The sequence below is a fragment of the Manis javanica genome, chromosome 9, assembly GCF_040802235.1.
Source record: "Manis javanica isolate MJ-LG chromosome 9, MJ_LKY, whole genome shotgun sequence".
Lineage (NCBI taxonomy): Eukaryota > Metazoa > Chordata > Mammalia > Pholidota > Manidae > Manis > Manis javanica.
The window spans coordinates 16,216,458-16,241,419 of NC_133164.1; the positions used below are offsets into that span (position 1 = coordinate 16,216,458).

The following is a 24,962-nucleotide window of genomic DNA, read 5'->3' on the forward strand; positions in this document are numbered from 1 at the left end:
AACATCATTTAGCTTTCCTTCGATGATTAAGAAAATTATCAAAGGTAAACCAAAATTAACTGCCACATTAGATTCTATCAGAATAGCTTATAATTATAAAGTGCTCACACAGTTTTATTCATCCCATCAAAAACAAGGTAAGTACTAGGAGTTCACTCTTAGGGAATTTCTAGTTAGCATTAGTTGTGTTTCAAATAATAACTGAATAAGCAGCCTCTGGGAGAATATATATCTGGATCTATATATTTCTACAGGGAGTTAAAAATGGTAGATTAAGGCTAGTTTAATTCTAAACCTTTTTACCTCTTAATGACAGAGTTAAATCCATCGCAGGGGGAATTAAAATACCCTATTTTCTGAGGGATGCTTTAGGGATCTCTGCATCTATTAATGAACTGACAGGTGTTCTCCAAACAATTAGGACTAATTAGCATTTTTGTTGACTAGATTGAGTAGGGAGCACTGGAAGAACCACTTAATGGCCATATAAGTCATTATTTCACCCTTGGAATTTTCTTTGCCAGCAAGGAGATAAAATGCACTGTGAAGAAGCATGGAAAAGGGAAAATTGCTTTCCTCCATAATTGTTATTATCAGTTAACTTCCTATATGAAAGGCAAAAAAAAGTTAAATTTTGTGTAATTGAAACTAGATTCCCATCTACAACAGCTCCCAATACTGTGTGAATCCTTGACATAATTTACTTCTTTTAGAGTTAAAAAAGTCTTACAAGTTAGGTGCTGATTTACCATATTCACCGTTAAGGAAACTGACATTTGAAGAGGATATTTAATTACCCAAAATTATGGAAGTAACAAGTTCCACTCCTTGGCTACCCATTGTAAAGGGCCTTTGCTTTCCCGTGACACTTCACCACCTCTCCGTCCATCCTGTGTTTTCTAACAACACATCTCCTTTGTTGAGGATTCTATGTGTGAAAGTAGAATAGCATGGAGAATTGATATGGTCATTTTCATTAGGACTCTTTAATTTCTAATATCAGAGAAAATTCTCTTCATATTTTTCATCATTTGTCAGGATAATTTTAAGACTTGACTTGTACCAGACTCTGAAAACACAGCACAATTTAAACAGTCCTGGCTCTAAAAGGATAATAGGCAGCATGTTGAAATATAAAATTTCTGATTATTTATACCCATTATGAAGCTGTATCTTGAGTTTGCTATAGTCATGTAAAGGTAATTGGATGTGGATCATTAATAAGCACAGTTGTTATATAAGTTACAATGCTCTCCTCTGAACATATTGGTGGTGTTTCTAAAAATACCAAATGGCATCGTAGCTCCAAAATAAATCTGAATACATATAACTACTAAGATTGTAATATTTTATTGTAAAAAGTCCAATTATACGAGGATATATTTTGTACTTTTCACTTCGTATAACAGGTAGGAGAATATTGATCCTGTATACACTACTAGCAAAGCTGTCTTCTTTTTGGTCTAGATTTTTCATATTAGACGGTATCTGTTCTGGATCTGAGGGTCTAAGAGTACTCATATGATTTTTGCATTTCATTTTTCCGCCTTAGAAAAATATTATTAAGAACAATTTACTTCAGAAAAAAATAGTTTCCTTTAATAATTCTCAATTAAAAAATAGTAGTATATGAAAAGGCAGTAACTAAGATTTTAATAATTAAATTCCATCTTAGTACTGTTTTGTATTTAAAGTTGTTGGGAGAAAAAAGACTATAAAACAATGTAAAATGGCACCTATACCAACCTGCCGTCGGAACCTGCAGGAGTTCAAGTCCACCAAGAAAATTACATGAACTAACTCTAATATTTATGGCATAATATTTTCCCATATTTATTCTTCTAAGTCTCTGAAAAGTTAAAGAGTAACTTTAGGAACCTCCAAAAATTGTAATAGAGTATGGTTGCTGCTGAATTACACACAAGAAGCTGAATATATGATCAAGCTTACAGCACACTGACATCACAAAGCTATAAAGGAATGACAACCAACAGCCTCTCAAAGGATTTAAGAAAGGCCACCATTGATTTTACCATAATGCAGAAATTTCTGCAACAATAACCTTCATCTCAGCTTTTTTTTTCAAATCTTCAACTTAAAAATACATAACTTATTCACAATTACTATTTTTCTTAAGGGTATGAAGTACAGATACAAACAATATAAATTAAAATTCAACCACAGAAAAGGTCTTAGGTAAAAGACTGAAAGTGTGGTTCCAATTAATAATCACTTTTAATTTTCCAATTAATAACTCACTTAAAGAGTCCATCAGTATATTTTCCTATGATAGATTAAAAATAAAAAAGAAGCATTCTCATCAACATAGAATCTTACAGTTGTTTGATTCTAATTCATGTAGTTCAAAGAATAATCATTGACTTACAATTTTAAGAAAAGCAATTCGCAGTCCCATGTTTTGTCTTTCATTTCCCAATACCTCCTCTCCAGAGGAAATTAAATTATTTTAGTTCTTTCTTTAGGAGTTCACTTCCATACCCAAATAAATATATGGTTACATTGCTAATACTTGAATTATCAATCTCAAATATTGACATATGGCTTCCAGCTATGGTAGGTGAAGGATAGAGTTTCTTGGACTCCCATCTGTAACATTTCCTGTCCCTCCAGAAACACACCTAGAGTTTTTACCATTTTTTCATTAAATCAGTGATTGGAGTTTATATTTCATGAGCCACATCATGTATCATAGTTTTTTTCTTATAGAAGTTAATGGTTTGCTATTATTTTCATTTTGCTTTCTTTATATATATATATATATATCATTCTTGTGACACACATATATGAGCCACCTTTTCTTTCCCAAAAATAAGATTTGCTAAAACAAAAGATATTAATCCAAATTTATTAATATCTTCCAAACAATCATTAATAGACAGGTAAACCTCACTCTCCGTGGACACCATCCCTATGCTGGCTTAAGCCTGCCGCTCCACCTGCATCTTACCCTCAAGGATGCTCCCTGGTCAGTACCTTGGTACCTGGCCTGGCTGTTTCCTAAGGATGGATCCCAAGGTTCTTTCTCTTCATTAAGTTTTCTTCTGATGGATATCCTCCATTAAGTTCCCAAGAAGTGGAACATGAAAGATAATTTTAATGTTTTTTTTGTCTAAGATGTGTATTTTATTCCCTCCTTTATTATAAATTAAGTGAATATAGTTTTTTAGTCAAATATCGTTTCCTTTCAGGCTCTTCCAGGTATTAATTGAGTGGATACCTGAAAGGCTCTTAAAAACGAATTCTCACATACTTTATTTCTGGGGATTTTTAATATGTCCTAGATCTTTCCTTCCTTACAAGGAAGGAAACTTAGAGCTCCTACTAAATGTATATCGGACCTCTTGAATTTATCCCCTAAGATCTACATTTTCTCTACTTTTATATTTCAACTTCATATCCTTCCACTGATTAATTTGTACTTAAAATATTACAATATTCCATTTATTTTTTGTACTATGTATGTGTCCTTAGTGAAGTCTTTAAACATATTACTTCTAGTATTTTTGTTTTTCTTTTAGCATTTTCTTCTACTTCCTCTATTTCATCTGGGGTTTTTTTCCCCAACTCTTTCCGTGTGTTTAATTTCTTTCACAAGGCAGTACTTCTTCAAGTATTTTGGAATCTTGGACTTTCTGTTTATATGTAAGAAAGGGAGCCATCAAAGTGGACAAGCCCTTTATGAGAATGTACCCTCATAGGCCTCACAGAAGGGTTACAGGGCAAGACAAGGTCATCCATGCCACTCTCTGAAGAGCTATTCTTTAGGGCCTTCTGGAAACGGAGATGTTGTTCTCCTGGATAATCTAAGCTGAGGAAGGATTTCTAACATCTCCATGTATTGACTTTTAATAATTTCCATTGCTTGGAATAATTTCCAAGTTAATAAGTTTAACTTGTCCAAGTTCAGGGCCCTTCTTAGCATCCTCCTGTTGAATGTACTTGGTATCTCTACACAGTATGAGATTCTCTTCGTTGCTTGATCACCACTCTTAGCCCTTCATATGATCTTGCTTTTCTCCCAGGTGTGAGTCCATACCTAGGTTGATGTCTTGCTGTTATTTTTATATGTCTTAAAGAGGAAGAACAGATTATATTTTATTAATCTTCCATAATTATTCTGACATGTTAAAATAATCTTAAGGTTGTACATTCATTTTCAGTTGAGCAAATAACCTTATAAGCAATATATCTTGTTAACATGGAGAAGTATTATATCTCTAGAATATTAGTTGTTCTTCTCATATCAACATCCTTGACAAGTCTACTATACCAAAAATTTTAAAGTATACTTGAAATGCAAGAGTAGCTTTTGAATTTCTGTCATTCTATCCTAGTAAATACCTAACTTTTAGCTATTGCTTCATATTTAGTAATTTGAGTTTTTAAAAAGGATTTTAACAGAAACAGAAAAGAAAAAAGAAAACATACACATTTAGCCTTTGGGAAAGGGTGCACTGAGGCATTTTTGGGAAGGATTTGAGATTGGCATTACTTTGTTTTCTTTTAGGAAATACTCTTTTAACTTAAGACTAGTTTATATTATTATGCATGTACATAACACATACACATTTGAAAAATAAATTCTATTCCCTTGAGTAATTTTGGCTCCCTTTTATATGTATTCAGAAAGCAGTTGGCAAAAGTTCACACATTTTTATTTTAGGTCAATTAGTCAAAGTTACTGGACTCCACTAATCATTTACAGAACACTAAGTTGCTTGAAGTTCCACAACAGCTGCATTTCAAGACTTCCCCTCAGATATTCAAAGTCCCAGTCTTTGTATAGATCCTGAGCTGAGATGCAAGTTGTGAAGCCACATCTACTTCAATGGCATTCTCTTATCAAAATAATAATAATCACTTAATATGGTACAAATATATCATGGAAGTTAAAGACATGATTCATGCAGAATGCAAGCAGCTAAGGGTGGCGCAACAAAAGTAAGTCTCCATGTTCAAATAGCTAAAGATCAGATATGAGAGGGGATGTGGAACTACGTCATAAAGTAGACTGATTAATGCCAGACATTACTCAAAGTAATATGGACAGTTACAGTCAGGATACTTCAGAATTATTTCCACTCAGGGAACATCAAGAACATTTAAGATTAATCTTGGGGAGGGTCATCATCCATGCAGGGCCTGAAAATTTACTCAGTAATGGAGTAAGAAGTGATATGGAGCTAAGGAACAGGTATAGAAGTTGGCGACTACCGTTGATAAAACTGGTTTCTAAGAATATTACTATGTCAGGGGTTCCCCAGACCACCTCATGGTTTGCTGACTGGCTAGGATGACTCACAGCACTCAGCATATTCTCACGGCTATGACTTCTCTCAGCAAATAAGTAGAGAAAGATCAGCAAACGCAGATGGGGCAAAATCTGCAAAAGACCAGATTTAATCTTCAAGAGCCTCCTTTTATTAGAGTCACACAGAATGTACTCAAATCCTCTGGTAACAGAATTGTGACAACGTATATGAAATGTTACCCAGAATGGAAGTTCACATAAGCCTTTGAGTCCAAAGTTTTTATTGATGCAGGGGGTGGGGGTGGACCAGTCACATAGGCACCTTCTGCCAAAACATACCCAAGTTCTAGATTTCTAGAAGGAAAGCATATGTTCAGTGTAAACAGTGCTTGTACAAATATTTTAGTTCTTTTATCAGTTCTGGGAATGGTGGCAACCCATTTGAAATCCAAGTTACCAAAAGCTAGCCAAGGATCAACCTCGCAAGCAAGCTTGTCTAATGACAGCAGTATCAGGCCTGCTATGTTACTTCTCTTTGGTATAATTATTAACTACAGAACCTCGTTTGTAAAAGGTCTTGAGAATTAACAATCTAAAGAAGTTTCCTGAAGGACCTGATCTTGTCATTAATTTTGATACCACTTTGAAAATGGGCAAACTTGTCACTCCTCCACCGTGTAATTCTGAAGGTTCACTGGTTACTCTCGACAGAAGAGAACAGGAGAGGTCTGGTCAGCAGTAAGATCACTGGTGTCACTATTCTATGGCATGACTAGCACATGACATAAATTTCTTTCAGTAGCTTTTTCTCTAATAGTACAGAAAGTTCTCTTTTAGAGTTCAGATTTTCTTTAAATAATTTCAACTTATCAGAATGTTTTTACACCTTGTAGTATATCTCAACTATGAAAACAATTTCCATAATGTTAAAAGAACAGGGTTAGATAAAAATCTGGATATGTGTGCACAGAATCCTTATTTTTCCTAGGAAATTGCTTCTCTTCACACATTTCAGTTTTGGTCATTTGTTTATTTCTTCTCATATCCTTGGAATGAGAGTTCACCTACATGTGAAGTATTTCACAGCGCTAAAGGCAGGCTGAAGTTGAAATGCCCTTCATAAAATAATTTGACTAAAACACATTTTGCTTTTTCTTTTTTTTTTGCTCCTCAAAATTTTGATCTTTTATGAACCTCAAGTAAGGTGTTAACAAAGTTAGCTTTGGTTAAATGCAAAAGAACTAGGTCTCCAAACTCTTCCTTTCAACACATTCTTTACCAACAAGAGTCATAATTAAATGAAATATCCACAGGTTATGGAAAAAACTACATTAATGAAGGTTTCATCTTTTATGGCATATGCTGACAAGGTACAATTTATACCTCCTATCATTGGGACTGAAGAAATAAGATCTCAACCTGTGGAAGTAATGTCTCTTTGCAAACAAATGGTGGATGAAGGAACCAAAGTAGTATTTAAAAACATAGTTCACCTAAACAGCTAATTATAAATGGTCCTGCTGATAGGAGACCCTTGGTACTCTCTTGCTAATAAAAAAGTACAACTATTATGGAAAAGTTGACCCCTGATGCTAAATCAAATTTACTTTATCTCCAGAACAGGGTGGGAATAAGTTTGGATAAAATTACTAGGGTGTAACTAACATGCTGATTATTTCCATGTGTCAAACACCAGAGGAAGAAGCTTTTCAAGTTTATTAGGTCCAACTTTCATAAAACAGAATGGCTTTCAGGTCAGGTGTAAACTCTTTTGTGCTATTAATCTCCATCTGAACATAAAATCTTTCTTTTAGCTTCAGCAACAGGTTCTGTCACATTTTCTGTAAAAATAAGTGATAAACAAGGCGAGAATGCATGGATAAAGTTATATTCAGGATTTACAGTCCTCATAAGAAATCTTTAAGTATCTCAAAAAATTTTTTCTATTAGCCTAAAAAGTTTTGCATAAAGCATTCAAATATGTTTTGCAGCTCCATACTTGATGCATACTGCTATTTGGCATAAAGTTAGTATTCTGTTTGTTCTCACTGAATGAACACATGTTGATTTTGCCACAAGTATGCTAATGTATAATATTTGGGAAATCATTTTATACTATTAATATGTGAAACTAAGAACTGTAATTGGGAAACTCTTAACATGAGCCATTCTTGAATTAGGAAACATCCTCTAAATGAAAACAGTTTAAGAGTATGGGAGGATCTAGAAAAACACACACAAACACAAAGAAGGGGGCAAGAACACATTCCTGACAAGTTTTAATGATGTCAAAAAAAAAAAAAAAACACAGTAAAAGAAATGGAACAAATGGTTTTCTAACTGAAAACCAGTTTCATTTGTTTCCCCTTAATGTTTCTAGTAGTTTCAAATTAGCATTTTCTTCTTTGACCATCTGCTGTTTCTGCTTTAGTATTTTCTTCTCTTAATTTACTGCAATTAAACTACTTCTAATTATTTCTACCAAGTCTCAGTTCATGTGTATCTCTGTATTTAAACAATTTCAAATGCATCAAATAAGTAGTACATCACTTAATTGTGAAAAATATCAAAGCATAACTTATAACTAGTTATTTGGTGCTATTTTTTGCCTCCCTTCTTCCCACAACCCAGAATTCAGAGATGACAGTAGTCAAATCCTCCTGTGCTCTGAGGGCTTTTCTAACCCTCTGGCACAGTGGCACATGGAGCCTAGAGATTACAGAATTGATCTAGATACCACAGGAAGATAACAGATAACTACTTTGCCACAACACAAAGAAAGTGCTATTTTGCTGCACAGATTAGCTTTGGGAAAACAAAAGGAGATAAACTCTCACAAGCTAAAGGTCAAGAATCCCATAAATTTATTGGCAACACTCAAATATTAAGCAATTCATAAAATGCTCAGCTTAATGGCTATTTAAGCTATGTTATAACTGATGATGCTAATAAGGCAGTAAAGAGTCTATTATATTGTTCAGAATTATAATTTCAATGTGCATTTTATTTTCTAGTCAACATAAGGAGCTGTATCTTACTTGCAGAAATATAAGTGTTCCTGAGTAGTGCCAGGAGATGAAGAGAGACTGTGAGCTGGATTATAGCTGAGATGCTTTACCATGGAAGCAAAGCCTCATCTGTACTTAATGCAAAATATTAGCACTAATATCAAGACTGTTGGCATTGGCAGAAAGAAGAATCAGTGGCAGGAATGCACAGGAACATGCTACAACAGGGATCAGAAGAGTTTCAATTCCAGGGTATCACATGCAAGAATAACTATGGGATTCAACTGACTCCAAGATCCCTGTCAAGTGTTTACTCTGGCGGTAATAACATGAAAGTCAGGGGATCTGAGAGTGAACTGTGGCCAACTGGAGGGCACCGGATAGACACAAGGTCACATTGAATAAATCTCTGCCTTGTACTTCTGCAATTCCATGAGTCTACCTTAGGCAATCTAGCAGCGCCAAAGCTAGTAAGCTTAGTACTGTGATTTCTGCCAATGGAGTCACCTCATTTATTCATCTTTATAATAATGCCTCAGCACAGACATCTTACATTGTACTTACTAGGACAAAATAAGTTGTGCGAAAGTACAATGTATTTTCAGAAATAGCTCAGTCCAGGAATGACCATAATAGAATAACCCTGAGAAATTAAGTAGCATTCCACCCTCCGGCAGTCACAAAATAAATTTCTCAGCTGTGACTGAGCTAATAAAGCAGTGGCTTCTTAAGTTCTCTAAGACAAACTGCCAGGACTTAACTCCCTGTTTAGCCACTACAACTAACGACCACTTATCAGTAATAATTGTTAACTAGGTTACCTGTACTCTGACTGCTTTGTTTCTCATCCATAAATCCCTGTTAATACTAAATTCAGTCCCATGTGACTGTTTTGAGAATGAAGTAACATGAAATGTGTAGACCCTGACACGTAGTAAGGCGTGGTCTGGGTATAGCTGTCATTCCTGTTACTGTCACTGAGCTGAGGCAGGCAGGCTATACTACCAAGCAGAGGATTGGATGGTTACAGTGATGATTTTATGCAGAAGTAATCCTGAGAAATGGTACCAGTGTTACCACTTATTGTCATGGGACCTCAGTTCAGAGTCATTTTTAGATGTCAAATTTCAGTTATCACATCGAGGGACTGAAGAAAAATAAAACACAGCGAAGGTGATTGATTTGCACTGAAGAATGTCACAAGAGTTCAAAAAGTTCATGTCCTGGGGACCGGGAACAGGACGTGAGCACGCAGATTGGATTTGAAAACTACACAGCAAGAGCCCATTGTATAGTTTAACCTGTGTGTCCCCTTGCAAGCCATCAGCCAGGTGATGGTCATTCTGCTTGAACAGGAGGCCGGTCCTTTCCTGTGCAGACACATTGAACCAAAAGGCTCCAAACTGAGGTACATTCCTGGGCAATAGGAGGCAAAGGGAGTATTTCTCTTATGAGACTCTAACAAGCCTCCCTCAAAGGCCTACAAAAAGTGACATTAGAGAGTCTCCACTAAATTTCAGGGTATTGATAGTCAAGAACCCTATGTAGGTAAGCAGAGATTCAAGTAAGATTTTTAGTGTCCTATTTATAAATAGGAGTAAGTGTGTTGCCAGGCATGGAAGGAATCACTGACATAAAACAGAAATTCTTACAAAATAAGGTTTTTAAAAAAGAAAATAAAAATGCAATGACTGGCATAAACCACCCTCAAATTATTATCATAATAGATATGAAAGCTTGAAGATATTACAGGTATAGAAAAATATACTTTGACTTTCTGTTTGAAGTCACTATCTCCAAATTTGCCTTCCTGATCTCTTTCATGGTTTAATTTTCCCCCAACTGTAGCATTCTGACTGTAACTCTGCGGGCGGGGTGGGGGTGGGGGTGGGGGTGGGGTGCCAAAGGGAGAAATAAAGTGGGAGAAGCTTGCAAGCAGTCATCCACATCTGCACACCTGCCCATGTCTCCTCAAGACCCGGCTGCAAAAAGGGACCCAACTCAACCTCTCTCTCGGTCCAGATATGCCCTGGCTCGCCCTTTTAATCACCCATTGATATGAAAATGGACTACTTCTCTCTGCCCCTTGGAAACACCTACTGATGTGGAGATGCACTAAGGCCAGGCCAGAGATTCTGGAAATATTGCCATTTTACCCACACTGAAATACTTCTTAAAAATTTCTATCTATACCCTTTGCCTGTCCAAAGTTATATCAATTCATTTAGTCTTGATTACAACTGGAAAAAATTCTGAAATGTCCTTAATTAAGGGACATTAGAGCTGGAGAAGGAGTTAGACAAGGGAAAATAATCAGTTAGTAGCCAAGGGTCATAGCTAACCAGAGACTTCGCATTCTGGGATGAAGTCATTTCATCATTTAGAAGGACCCCAGAGCCACCACAAACCCCTTTGTGTGTCACCAGCATCTGACCACCATCAACGATTAATCTATGAGCTTTCTCTAAGGACTAACGTCTGCTTTATGTTAGCTCACTGTGGGTAACACTGCAGTATTTCCAGAACCTTTCTCCTGGCCTTAGTGCATCTCCGTATCAGTAGGTGTTTCCAAGGGGGGGAGAGAAGTAGTCCATTTTCATATCAATAGGTAATTACAAAGGGGAGCAGGATATATCTGGACCAGAGAGGTTGGGTAGGGACCCTTTTTGCAGCCGGTCACGAGAGACACCGGCAGGCAAGAAAAAGTGGACAACTGCTTGTAAGCAATAAATGGATTTCTCCCACTTTGTCTCTGACTGTTTCAGTTCAAAGTTGTTTTGCCTGGGGATTCTTCCCCGGAGTTACACCCGCCTTCCTTATCTATAGCCAATGTGAATTTAAATATCTTCCCGTAAAACCCCTCATAAATGTGCCCCATTTCTTGAGTCTGCAGACAAGATGTGTCTGTGAACAGGCCTTGCTGCTGGTAAAGCCGAAACTTCCTGTCCCAGGACTCAGCCCTTATTCTGGCTACCAACTGTAAAGGCTCAATAAATCCTTTATTGCAGAGATCTCTCAGTCTCTTAGAGTTCAATTTGTCACAGCCCTATAATTAGGTTTTATTCCCAATTTACAGATGAGGAAATGGAGCCAGTAATAAGCTAAGGTCACAGTGTTGCTAAATATCAAAAGAACAATATTTTAACCCAAGTGGGCTGGTTTCAGGTTTCAGTTCTTAAGCACTTTGTTTCCTCTGTGACACATCAGCTCCTTAAGGTAAAGATTCCACTCCTACCTCAACTATTACATCCCTAGTCCCTAGGGGAGTGGCTGCACTAGAAGGTGGACGACTCAGCACGTATTTGTTGAATGAAGGATAAATAAAAAAGAAAAGCCATTATTTACCTAGAACACAACATTAAACTGTGAACAATATTTAGTCATAACAATATGTACATTAATATAACCAAAAGTGTTCTATAATTATAAAAGGGAGATGTGGGGAGACGTAAAATATATGTGGTAATAAGAAACCCAAATCGTTATAGGAGGGCAATAGAAAAATGCATGTGTCGTGCCAATGGATTTCAGCCCCAGACAAGCTCACTATGGATTCAGTGAGACCAAAGAAATGACAGTGGAACGTTCTTGGGTTGAAAGGTTTATACCCAACTTTATTCCCACAGTGGCAGGTCAGTCACTAGAATCCTGTCAACTCAGAGAGAGTTTGCATGCACAAAGCCAGTCTCTGCCTCCAGGCCTCTCTATCCCTGCAGCTGTCTCTGTCTCTGTCCTTGGTGCTGCCACCCCTCCCGTCTTGTCTCTGCTCTCCTGCAGCGTTGCAGCTGTGCCACCGTGTCACCCAGAACACCGAGTGGAGCTCTTTATATAGAGTCAATAGCAACATGATGCCCACACGTGTGTTGTGAGCTAGCCAACCAGGGCTAGGTGAGAATCCTGGCCACAGGAACCTTCACTTTAGCCACAGAATGTAACTGGAATATCCAAAAAGAGTAGTATTTTTAAAGCACATTGTTTAAAAATACAGAGATGGATGCCAGAAGAAACAAACTTTCCAAAAGAGTGAATGTCCTTCCCTAGGTTGCAGGGAGTGTTGGAGCTGTGGGAGGAACAGCCACTGCTGCAAAGTGGAGTGCCATCTTTATTGAGGATGGCTCCTTTGAAGTGCCAAAACCTGTTCTCAACCAACAAGAGAAAACAATGAGAAAGCGTAGAAAATAAATAGGCCACTTCTCACAAGAACTTTGAGATTAAAATAGTCACAAAAGGTAAAAGATCGTATGTTTACCATGAACACATGTCCATTAAAGCAATCTGGAGTATGATAGAATTTCACTGCGGACTTCAGTTTTCAAAATCAGAGTCAATTTCTATTTCCAGGTTCTGTCCCTAAACCTTTTACAAACAAAAATCAGCAAACTGCTTTAGCGCTCCAGAGAGGTTTTTTGCCTAAGGATTGCCTTTCTAATTAAGCCCTCCAACTCTTTAACAGGCTAATTTTATCCATTCGCTTCTAGATGAAGTGGTTTCAGCTGTTATCTGTGAATCACACACAACAGGGCTTGATCTGCAATTTCAAGAAAGGTGGATTTGAAAATGTCCCTAGTTTTTATTAAAGAAAGTTGAGTATTCTTCCAGCACCATTTTTTTTAAGTGTAACTAATCAGATTTGAATGAACTGGCCTAAGGGGAAGAAGATGATAAATGGTGATCAGCAATGAAGCTGGGGAGATGACCAGGGTGATGAGGTGCAGGATTGATTAAGTCAAAGGTCTCTGGAGCACATCTGTGGTTCTCCCAAGCTCATCATAGAATGAAAGGAAAAAAAAACAGCAGCTATAAAATTGTAAAGTTACTAAGACTTCTGGAAAAGTTACTACCTAAACCTATCACATGACCATACTCATGCTATCAGCAAAACCTAGAGGGAAGTGGAGAAATGAATTAGCATAGGCACACCAATCTTAAGAGTTGCATCCTAGCTCCATGTAATTTACTTAAATGTGAGTTCAGTCCTTGTTCCACTTCTCTGTAGCTTTGCAATTTGAGATTCTTAACCTCTGCACACGGCAGTTCCTGTTTGCTAAAAACGGTGAAAATATTACCAATATCATGGAACTGCTGGGGGATACAATAAGACATTGCTTATGTTTTTCCATGTTGTATTATTGTTATCAGAATGTTTTACCTATTTGATTATGAGAAGGATAACCAAGTTCTCTAGCTTGCTGAATGCAGAATGCTATATGCAGGCTGGTCTATAGCCTACCTCAAGGAAATGATTCATACAAGCTTGTGATCAAGCCATTAGAAGTATGCTTTCTTTTGAATTTAAGTGGCATAACCTAGGATGTGGAATCTGAAGTTAAGAACTCGCTCTTCATGCCTAAAAGAGTGAAGAACTGAGGTTAACCTGAGTAAAGGGAAAATTCAAGGAAGACTTCTTTCAAGACCATCCCAACAGGAGTCAAGACTTACAATAGGGGAGACACTGAGCTCAAGTCCCCTGAAACAAAAGACAGGAGAGCTTTTCAGCACTGAGATGAAGTAAAGGAAAAGTACCGGAGGATGGACTTTCCAGAGTGCAAGGTGCATCACTGTGATTAGCCTATCTGTGTTCGCTAATTGGCACTTACCTTAAATAGGCTCCTACTCTCCCACAGAGTCCAGGTGAAGGGGTCCTCTTTTCTTGATGATTACATTGCAAAGGAGGACTCTCAGGTCCTTGACAAATTCCTGGGTTGTAAAACTGTCAGGAGGCTGGAGAACTTTGATATCTCAAAGGGGCAAAGATACAATTTACAATTCTAAGTTTTCTCAAGTAAATGCAGGTCAGGGACCTACGGTCTGGAAGAAACCTGTGTGAAGTTTAGTCAGGCTCAGGAGATTGTTAATGCAATCTCCATTTCCTGAAGCAATAAGCTACTGATATCTCTGGGAAAGGAAGTGTGTGTTAGAGTCAAGACCAAGGGCCATTGGCCTGAATCCCATCCCCTTCACTTAACCTGAGCCCTGGATTGTGGGTACAGCAGATAACCTGAGTTTCAGGTTTAAAATATCTGAGTCTCCTGGTTTAAAATATCAGCACCAATAGTACCCAGGGTCTGCCATGGAATAGCTGTTCTGTAACTATTAGTTACCATCATCACTTGCTTTTTTCAGTGTCTTTACTATATCATTAATACTTGTTTTGCACTTTAGCATGTCTTTATGCTAGTCACTGGGAAAGAGAAATCCCCACCAGTTAGAGTGTAAGATAAATTGTAGGGAGCTGGGCGATAGGACACTGGTCTAGAGAAACTGCTGGCCAGCCTCTCACGAATGCTCCCCTTAGGCATTTCTTGAGGCTAGGACCATCTCAGGACCCGTGTTTAGGAAGCCTGAGCCTAGTATCAGAGTGTTTGATCCTGTTCCTCCCAGGAGGCTCGCCATGCTGGGGCGATGCCCATGCACCATCCTGTACATCCTCACATCAAAGCCCAGGCCGAGGAGACGTGACCAAAGCTCCTTTAAACTGAGGCTACAGCTGCCTTCACGAACCAGAGCCCAGCATGAGAGAAGATGCACGCTAGTTACCAACATGAGAATCCATGGGTGGACAGCCTACACGACTTCCCCTACGGGACTTTGTACTGGAAAGCACAATGCTGCATCCAACTACCAGAAAACACTCTAGAACCTCAGAACAACGAGACAGCAGCGGGCTGAAGTCTCCTTCAGGTGAGGCCTCCGAACAGTTCAGAGAACCCACCGCATCTAGGTGCTTGCTTCCCCAAACCACAATGACCATTTTGTTCGGGGAGCCCCCCCACGCCACTGCAGTGACGGGCGCCAAATGTCTGCCATCACCAGTTCCTAACCCCTTCTCCCGATTGCACATAGAAAGAGACTCAAATCCATGAAAGAGAAACCACATGAATTCGTTTCCTTTCCTCCTGATTCCTTTGCCAAATAGCAAATGCTGATGTATTAAAATTGCCTTAACTATTCCATTGAGTTGTTCCAGCAATTATGTTCTCTCAAATTAATTAAAGAAGCATTGCACAACTTTTAATGGAAATAAACTTGTTCAAGCTATAAAAAGAGATGAAAAAAATATACTAAACCTTGAAAGGAAAAGACGTGTTAGATAGGATTCATTCACAATGCTTACTCACAAGGTTTTGTTTCGCTTATCTTAAATTAACTTTGTACACTACCAACTCCTTGTTTTTTCACATGGACATAATCATTTCTCCTAAAAGGAGACTTTGTTACTCAGTTAAGCAAAGCCCCATTTTCAGGTTTAAAAAACAGCAAATTAAAACAATATGAATTACCTTTTAGTTCTAGAAGTCAGAAGGCTGAAATGGTTTCACTGGTTGGCTAGGAGATCAGGGCGTAGACAGGGCTGCACGCCTTCGGCAGGCTCTGGAAGAGAATCCATTTCCTTGACTTTTCTAGCTTTTAGAGGTTTTCAACATCCTTCGGCTCATGGGCCCCTTCCTCCATTTCCAAAGGCAGCAACGGCGAGTTCTGGTTATTACCTGACCACAGCCCTCTGGTTACCTCTCTCCTCTGGCATTTTATAAAGACACTTGTGATTACACTGGCCACCTGACAATCCAATTAGCAATTTTAACTCCACCTGCAACTTTAAACCCTCTTCGCCGTGTAACTTAACACATACATGGGTTCTAGGGATGAAGATGAAGACACCTGCAGACTATTCTGCCCGCCCTACAGCATTTAGGAACAGAATGTGGCAGAGAAATAAGAGCCTTCAGACTTGCCCTCCATTGTGACATGAATACTAAGGAGCATTATTATCAGGATAATATACAACACAAAGGCCTGAGTGAGCTAAAGGCTTGAGTTAACAACTAACTAATCACTGACCTAAATCAAGGTAAGTTTTAGGGGCGGGGAATCTCATGTTCAGAAGGGTGAAATTGGCTTTTTAACAGAATAAGGCTCTTAAACAGACACTTCAGTGACGTGTATAAAAGCAAGGGAAGTATGTTTAAAAACAAAAATGCTATTGGTTTTCCATAGCTCTATGCAAAAATACAGAAGAGTCCCATGCACTTTTTGACTTGAAAGGCATGTGTAACACACTACCAAAACTAAGGAAACCAGAAATATTGAATGAGCCCTAAAAACGGAAAGCAGAGCAGTGTAGGAAGGATTAACCCTGGAGCAGCCTTTAATTGAGCAGCTGGGCAAACTCAGTTTGGAATTTAGGCAACCAGTAAAAATGTTACACTGCTGTAGTCATGTGTGATTTTTTTCAAATTGGATTTTGTAGCAATATGGAAGCCATGCTAGGCTTTTCAAACAAGAAATAAATGGAGAACAGTCACACATATCAATAGAGTGTTCTGTATAATAGAAGTAAAAATTTTTGTGCTTGCCATGGCATCTTCAACCACAATGGAGGATTCAAAAGCTCTGTCTTCATGAGACTCTTGGAGCATTTTCCTTTATAAAGAGCTTGAATCTTCTAACTTTAATTTATGAGATGTACTTAGATCTGCCTAAAGGAAGCAGCACTACAGAAAAAGACTATGAAATGGAATTCAACTGACCTGAATTATTTGAGAGATGGGCGTTTTTATTCTGAAGAATGTAAAGGAACTCTTTATTACTGTTTTTGGGAGCACCAGCAGAACGTTTCTGTTGTGATTCTGGAATGCCACAGAGTATTAACTTTAGATCGAAAGAGTTATAACACCCTCTGCTTTCTAAATGTTAGTTTACGGAACAGCTCTCGAACAGATTATAGAGTCATTTCAGGGGCAAACGCAGAAGTTCTAAATTCCTCAGAAGGAATTATTCACTAGATAATGATTGTTGTCAAGCAAGATAAGGCTCATTTTCTGACAGATTCTCAGAGGTAAGTGTTCCATGAATGGCAAACATAAAAAATTTCTGTTCCAAGGCATTCATTTTTCCCCATGTAGCCGGGTTGTCCTTCTAGTCACTGAAAATTATTGTATGCGATAAAATCTGTCTTCCCAAGTTTTCCATTAAAAAACTGATTTGTAAACTCCAAGAGGATCAGAAGGTTGTTGTATATATGTTTGATACAAAGGAAAACACATTGAAAATGTACAATTTATATTTAGTAACTGCAGGGAACATCTGTTAACTAAGAGACACATCTATTATTCAAGGCAATCATCAACATAACTATTTGATCATTTGTCTGAGAAACCTGAGCTTTGAGTTCAGAGACAAGTCTGGTACAGACTTCTGCTTTGGGTTGGTAGGACAGCAGGATTGTGGTTTGTATCAATCAGATTGTTGTCAAGATTATTCCCCTTGGCTCGACTACAGCTGAGAGAAACCTCTTTCCCTACTATCCCGTCCATCACTGATCTGTTGGATATTATTGCCAAGTATTTTGGAGGTAGAGCCGAGGAGTGACATAGTACACGGATGACATACAGACTGTTTAACTAGGCCAGGGAAGGTGCTATTCAATTAGAATGAAGCCTGACAACAGCACAGGGTGCTGAGGTCCCCTGCTGTGCCAGGCAGCTTTTGGGTCCAGGACCAGAGGAAGGTCCTAAGAGAGGTACTAGGGTGGCTGGCAGGGCACAAGGACAAGAGTGGAACTTAAAACAGCAGCTATTTACTGATATTAAATATTCCAGTGTTCTAACTGGCCCAAACAATATGAATAGAAACAGTAGAATATAAGCAAAGGAAACTTCATTAGTGCTTTGGGTCCAACTTCCACAAAACAGTAGATCTCTGTAGCGGGTAGTTTAATTTTAAGGTAGTAAGATGTAAAATTCCCCTTCTTGAAGACATTGTGCTCTTTAAAGAATTGTTTTAAGGAATTGGGATGGGTCCTAAACAAATTAATAAAGTTACTCACAGATTTTGCTGTATTTGTTCATTATGACTGGTAATGGAAGATTGTTTTTTAAATGTTGTAACATTATCTCTGTAGGCAATATAGCAAAATGGAAAATGCTTTCTGTGTAGAGCTAGACCACTGTCAGTCAAAATCATGGTCCTGTCATTTATCAGCTCTGCAATCCTGGGCAAGTTTTGCATTGCTTTGCACAGCTGTAAGTAAGGCCAGTTGTACTACTTCATAGCTCCTCCCACTTCTGAGTTGAGCTCCGTCCACATAATTGTATGGCATCTTTGCAGAGGCATTTCCTGATCATAACCATCTAAAATCGTAACCCACACATGCTCTCATCAGCATCAGTTGCCACCTTCTGAACGTGCACTCACCTTCTGAACGTGCACTCACTTGAGGTGACCAGCTAGGCCCATAAATGAATGAACACTCAGGGGCTGTGGCAGTACAGACATGAGCTAAATCTGGACATACTCTTCTTGTACCTTTTGAAGCACAACAAACAGGTCAGTGAAAACTGTTCTGTCTGCCAAAAAGAGAGACTGCAGATGGCTCTGGGCTAATTCCCTTTGGAGGAGGTTCTGCACATTGCTGGCCGGTCAGCCTGATGCCAGTTGCCCCTGGACGCTACAAATGGGTCCTATGAAGACTAGACACTTATTCTCAGATAGACTGTGCAGACCCAGTGGTAGACATAAATGTTCAGAGAACTATAAAAGAACCAGAACAGAAGACATTCCACCAGTTTGGACCACCAAGTCACAGTCCTTCAGACAAAGGAATATATATTATAGTGCCCAATGTTCAATAATGGGTAGAAATGTTTCATCCCCAGAGTAATGGTTCGGTAGAACATTGGAATGGGTAATTGAAGCATTTGTTATCTAAAATGCAAGGACATGGAAGCAAGAAGGGGTGCCTTGCCCGCCTTCATAAGTGTATGCCCGCACTCACCATGAGGGCAGTTAAGGGCTGACTCCCCCAAGATAGACAGATGCCTTTACTTTCCGCGGTGATTTCAGGAAGTAGCAGTAGGGGAGGGCGCCAGTCTTGACTGTGCTATTCTTCTGGTGCAATGACTATACTTACTTTTTTCCTCACATGCCTTCAACTTTCTTTTCTCCCACCTAATGTAGTGATTCCAGGATGAGGGCTGCGACGGTAGGTACAGAAAGCAGCAGTGTGTCCACTTGACTGCCCTAAGCTATGCCCAGATAGCTACTAAAATATTTTTTCTAGGTATGTCTGTAAGGGTGTTTCTGGAAGAGATTAGCTATTGAATTGGTAGACTGAGTAAAGAAAATCACCCTCCCCGATGCGGGTGAGCATCATCCAACCTTTTAAAAGCCTGAATAGAAGGAAAAAGGCAGAAGAAGGGCAAATTCACTCTTTGCTTGAGCTGGGATATCCATCTTTTCTTGCTCTCAAACATTAGCATTCCTCGTCCAAGGTCTTCGGACTTAGACCAGGACTTACATTATCAGACCCCTGATTCTCTGGCCTTTGGATTCAGACTTATACCACTGGCTCCCCTGGTTCTTACACCTTCAGACTTGCAGATTGAATCATATATCACCAGCTTTCCTGGCGCTCTAGCTTACAGACAGTAGACCGTGGAACTTCTCAGCCTCCATAATTGCATGAGCAATTCCTATAGTAAATCACCTTTTATGTATATCTTTGTATGTGATTGGCTCTGTTTCTGTGGATATCCCTAAAACAACTGACAATTTTGGTAATACTATATACTAATAGCCAAATACATTGAGTAAAAACCCTTCTCAGGGTATAATACCAATGGAACATTACTGGCCTGAGGAAAATGGATTTAACTAGCCATCACCTAATGTCTATGCTATATAGTTTTGCACAAGTTATCATAAGGTACAAGCAATAGTAAATTGAGAAAAGATATACAAATGTGTGTGATGATATTAAGTATAGATTAGTTGTGTTTTTTTTAAACCTAATCCTACCCTACACTGTCACCTCTGAATGTCAAGCATATTCATATAAGGCTAATGCTATATTTGTCATATAAATGTTTTATCAAATGTAGATGTCTAGACAAAAATTATTGTTTTACCATAAGAAAGCTTTAGCCAAAAGTGAGGGTTCTCTGTGCAGTAAAGAATGTGGCCTTGCCGAAGGAAAGGTCTGGATTTTGTCCCTGCTTCCTGAAAGATAACCTAATGGGCTTGACACTTCTCCAGTGTCTTCTGATTGTTTTTAATTTTGCATTGCCAGTTCTATTTCAGTGGAAGTATGATTCTTCTGTGAATCAAATAGTATAGTATGAAGTGTTACATAGTATGAAGCTACTCCTTCATATCTATAAGCAAAAGTCTATGGTGTAGTAATTATTCCATGTCACAGGTGGGAAACAAAAGCTACACATCTTTTAAAATGTAGAGACAAAGTTTTAAACCAGGTGTCTCTGACTTCAAATTCTTTTCTATTTAATATTTACCTATACACTCTCATTTTTTTGGTGGAAGAGGAAACTTAGATAACATAACAGATATGGATTGTTATGTTTTTTAAGATGGAGCAGTTTATCAGGTTTTACCTACCTACATGGCATTTCCTGAAATACATTATGCTGTACACCAAAGTTTTATAATATATTAATATTTGATAAGGAAAAACAATTGTATTGTCAAATTATTTGAACTCCATCTGATTAAACATCATTAAATACATCTTTTAGAACATCTCAATGAATTTAAAGCATTAATTTCCATTGGTAAACCCAAGCCAATATATAATATGCAATCCTTTTCTCAGACTGTCCCATTCATATCATTTAATTTACTTAAACATTACTCTGACAACAATATTTCTCAGAATGGTTCTATTCTTGAGCTAAAAAATTATTTATAGAACACAGTCTTGGTGATAGAATTTTCATTGTGAATGAATTAATTAGTATCAATTTTTTTGTATCCTTGGGAAAGGTAACTAGTCTTTCCAGGATCTAATACTGAGACATGAGAATTGAAGGATCAAAATATCACATAACAAAGAAAAGGTATAATTAATTGCTGGAGCTTATTTTAGTTTTCAAGTAAATGGAAAGTGAGACAAATAAAAACAAATCATTGAAATAAAAATTAAAAGACCTGAGTTCCAACTCCAACAAGTCCACAATTAGTTCTATGGGGTTGAACACTTTATTTAACTTCTTTATGATTTAGTTTATTCATTTCTAAAATTAAAAACTCCAATTATATAATTTTATCCTTTTTAACATTTTGTAATTTTTTTCTGTAAATTAAAAAGTGAGGAGATAGGGTCTCTTTTGAAAAGCTGGCATAAGAGAATGAAATTGTTAAAATATGCCTCAGAAAATGCTGTCGTGGGGGACAAGAGCATCCCTTTGTCTATATGATGTTCTAGAATATTTTCACTAAAAAGAACTTGAGATGGTTTAGTTTACATCATTCGTGAAGATGGGGAAAGGACTATGTAACAATTGAAGTCAGTTTCAGATTCTAAGCAACCAATAGAACAAAATGTTGGTGCTTGAGTTTTATAAATGCTGCACTACATTTCAACATATGAGCAGCAGTGATGCCTGTGGCATTTGAGAGAGAAAGGAAATTACCATCTTATTAGAAAATCTTAGGTTCTTAATGACCATATCCTCAAGTGGGTTGGTGTGCAACCATTCGTCTCTACTTGTTCGAACATTTGATATAAAAACACTGCATCAAACTGATAATGCTTCACATATTTTCGAATGATTATTATACTCTGTAGTAATTGACTATCTGATACCCACTCACTGGATGAGCTTCCCATTAACATATTCTACTACTTATTGCCTCACTAATCTGTCTAAAGCTATAACTACTAATCAAAAAACCCAAAATTATGGAAGTGAGAGAAACATGGCATGCCATGCATACATATATATTTCAATAGGAAATCAGGTATGTGATTTAGATAAATTATTCCTGAACTGAAAATAAAAATATTACACTGGCCTCTGGGAATCACACATCTACCAAGCCGGAGTCATAACTTCCAAACACATCATCCTGAAAATGAACAAATAATGAATGCCTTTTTATGCTCTTCATTCCATCTAGAATCACACAATTTGTGTTTGAAGCTGACGTTTGCTGTAATCTGTTCAAAATCTTTACCCCATAGTATAAATAAGGCCCTACATGTTTACTTTACATTCCCTAGACAGCACAATTAGTTGGTGACAGAACAAAGATTAGAATATAAGTAATTCAATTACTAGTATAATAAACCTGCTACTCTATAATGTTGCCAAAATTAGTTCCATGAAGTAAAATAAATTTCTTTTATTATAGTATTTCATTGACTGTGAAATGGTCACCATCAGCTGTGATATATTATTTTATGTACCATAGAGAAAGGAAAATCCTTGATAAATAAATGCTGCCATGATATAATTCTATGCAATGCCATCATTCAAGACTCATGTTCTGAAATTCCTTTCATTTCTTTCAAGACATCTAGCAATCTCTTTGAATTTCAGTTACATTGCACCTAAATCAATAATAAAACAAAGTATAACTCATCTGCTTCTGATAATCCTCCTTTCTTAGGTCCCATAAAGTACTAGGTTTTTCTCTAGAAAAAAAAATGGAATTGAGTTCATTCTTCTAATTACAAATCTGCTTCAAAAAATATCAAATGCATGCATCATTGCTGTTTGTGACAAGTCTTTTTGTTTTAAAAAGACTGGAACCATTGTGTAATTTTGTTGAGGTATCTTACATGACAGTTGAACTCAACACATGTAGTACTAACCATGTTCATCATTCAACTGAAGTGACATGTCCTTGGCTGCCACTTGGACAAAGCAACTTGAGACTCCATCAATTAAAAGATTTAACCAGGTGTCAGAAACGTGACTTAGAATGGATGAAATGACACTCTCAACCATTTTAGTCATCCCTTTTTTGTTGTTAAATTTTACATCTTAGTCTATGACATTGTCTTCTCTTTGAAAATGAAAGGCATTAATGATGACATTTCAAAATTCTGAGGAATAAAGATCATGAATAACTAAAAAATAAGTCAATTCATTAGCATTAGCTTTCATTAGAGTCCACAGATGATGTTCAGTACATGCTTGATGAAACAATAAGAAATAAGAGAAGGTTTAACCTCTTCTGTGTGTGTGGCTTGCCCTCCCTGCATTCCTGGCGTTTCTTCTGGGAAATGTGTCCTGTCTCCCGCATTTTGGGGAGGCTTCTTCTCTGGCTATAACCATGAGGTCACACTAGGAACCAGTATCTCTTTACATGACTTCCAAACTCCATAGATACAATTATCGGTTTAATGATGCTAACTGACCAAGGCTGGTCCAAACCTAGTAACACCTGCTTATGGCCATAATGATAGTCTAACTGTGGGCATGTGACCCAATGCAGGTCAATTAGAAATTCTTCCTTAGGGCTTTTCAAAATGAAGCTGAAAACTTACTACTTTTCTCCCTTTTTATTCAGAAGCTATGGGGATACAAACACTGGTAATGTCAGAAATCATGATTTTAGCCTTGAAGATACATAGTCAGAGATAATTTAACTAACACACAGCAAAAGTTAATAGAGAACCCCAACTCTCTTAATTTTCTGGTTCTTCTTGTTGAGAGTCTAGAGTTTATGTGAGTCAAATACACCCCTGTTTTACTTAAGTAGGTTTGAGCTGGATTTCTTGAATTTACAGATTCAAAGAAATATGTGCTTAGCACATGTTTATGACAAAGGATAATATAATTATAATTATTTTGTGACAAGTGTCACTTTATCACAAAAAGTAAGAGCACAATATTTTAAAGTTCATAAAAATTAAGAAAACTTTCACTGACATTTATTTTATTTTTTTTTTAGTTTTCTTAACTCTTTTTTAAGAAGAAACATGATAGAATTTTATTTGACACTTGGGAATAGTGAAACAGACAGAACTTAAAATGGATGCAAAGTAACATAGTCATCCCTCCAGCATAATGAAAAATGCAGCCATTCATTCCTTTGTGGGTACATTATTACATTACCAAAGTAAAGTTTGGCCAAAATTATAATTACAATGACTGCTTCATATTCTTAACGAAGATACTTTGAGCAAAGAAAGGCAAGAGCAGGTGTGTTTTTCACCCTGACATAGTGACAGGATCCAAGTAATTCTTAGCTTGCTCTGAAGTTATATATATATATAGACTTAAGACTTAAGTCTATATATATATATAAAGCTTTTATTTTAGGCAGACATTTACCTATGCCTATTTTTCTCAAAGGAATTCCTAAGCCACAAAGTGGTATACATTAGTATATATAGAGAGAATTTTGTGGCTTTTTATAAAAAACTATTTAAATTGATGCAGTCAGAATCCACACTTCTGTTAAAATAAAACTTCAAAGGTCTCGTAATCTGTCCATTAGTACAAAGAGGCACATATCTTGGGTGTATAGGGCTCCCAGGGCAGATCCGACAGTGATATTTCTTTAGTAGTGTTAGAATCTTGGGGCTTTAAACTGACCTATAAAATAGCCAAACTTGCGAATTGTAAAAGTAATGACAATGTTCTTTGAAATCATAGTCTTCCAATTCAAAGTAGGCAATATTTCCTTTCAAACCATATGAAGCCCATTTGAATTCTTTGAAAGAAAATATTATTTCTCACTATTAAGTTGTATTTCAAATATGGAGAATTAACCATTTGCTGACACTGAGGGAATCTACATTTGGGAATTAAGTGAGAAGTCTACTGATTAATTTAGTATGTGAACTTTTGCTTCCAAATTAAAGGAACAGTGCTATGGGAATTAATGAATCAAGTCCCCAGACATTTTACACACCTCTCATATGAAGTGGACTG

At 37.3% G+C, this 24,962-nt stretch overlaps 1 protein-coding gene and 1 long non-coding RNA gene across 4 annotated transcripts in view; one reads left to right on the plus strand and one right to left on the minus strand.

The window, feature by feature from the left end:
- GPC5 (glypican 5) overlaps positions 1 to 24,962 on the minus strand; it is a 1,280,510-nt gene that overhangs the window by 543,867 nt on the left and 711,681 nt on the right. The gene's annotated exons all lie outside the window — the stretch shown is intronic.
- LOC140843495 (uncharacterized) overlaps positions 1 to 24,962 on the plus strand; it is a 61,165-nt gene that overhangs the window by 20,229 nt on the left and 15,974 nt on the right. Inside the window, exon 1 of one of the 2 annotated variants that reach the window (XR_012121323.1) lies at positions 16,077 to 16,129. The exons of the other annotated variant lie outside the window; for it this stretch is intronic. This is a non-coding gene — a long non-coding RNA (uncharacterized lncRNA). Of the gene's footprint in view, positions 1 to 16,076; positions 16,130 to 24,962 lie in introns of those variants that run through there. 2 annotated transcript variants of the gene reach the window in all.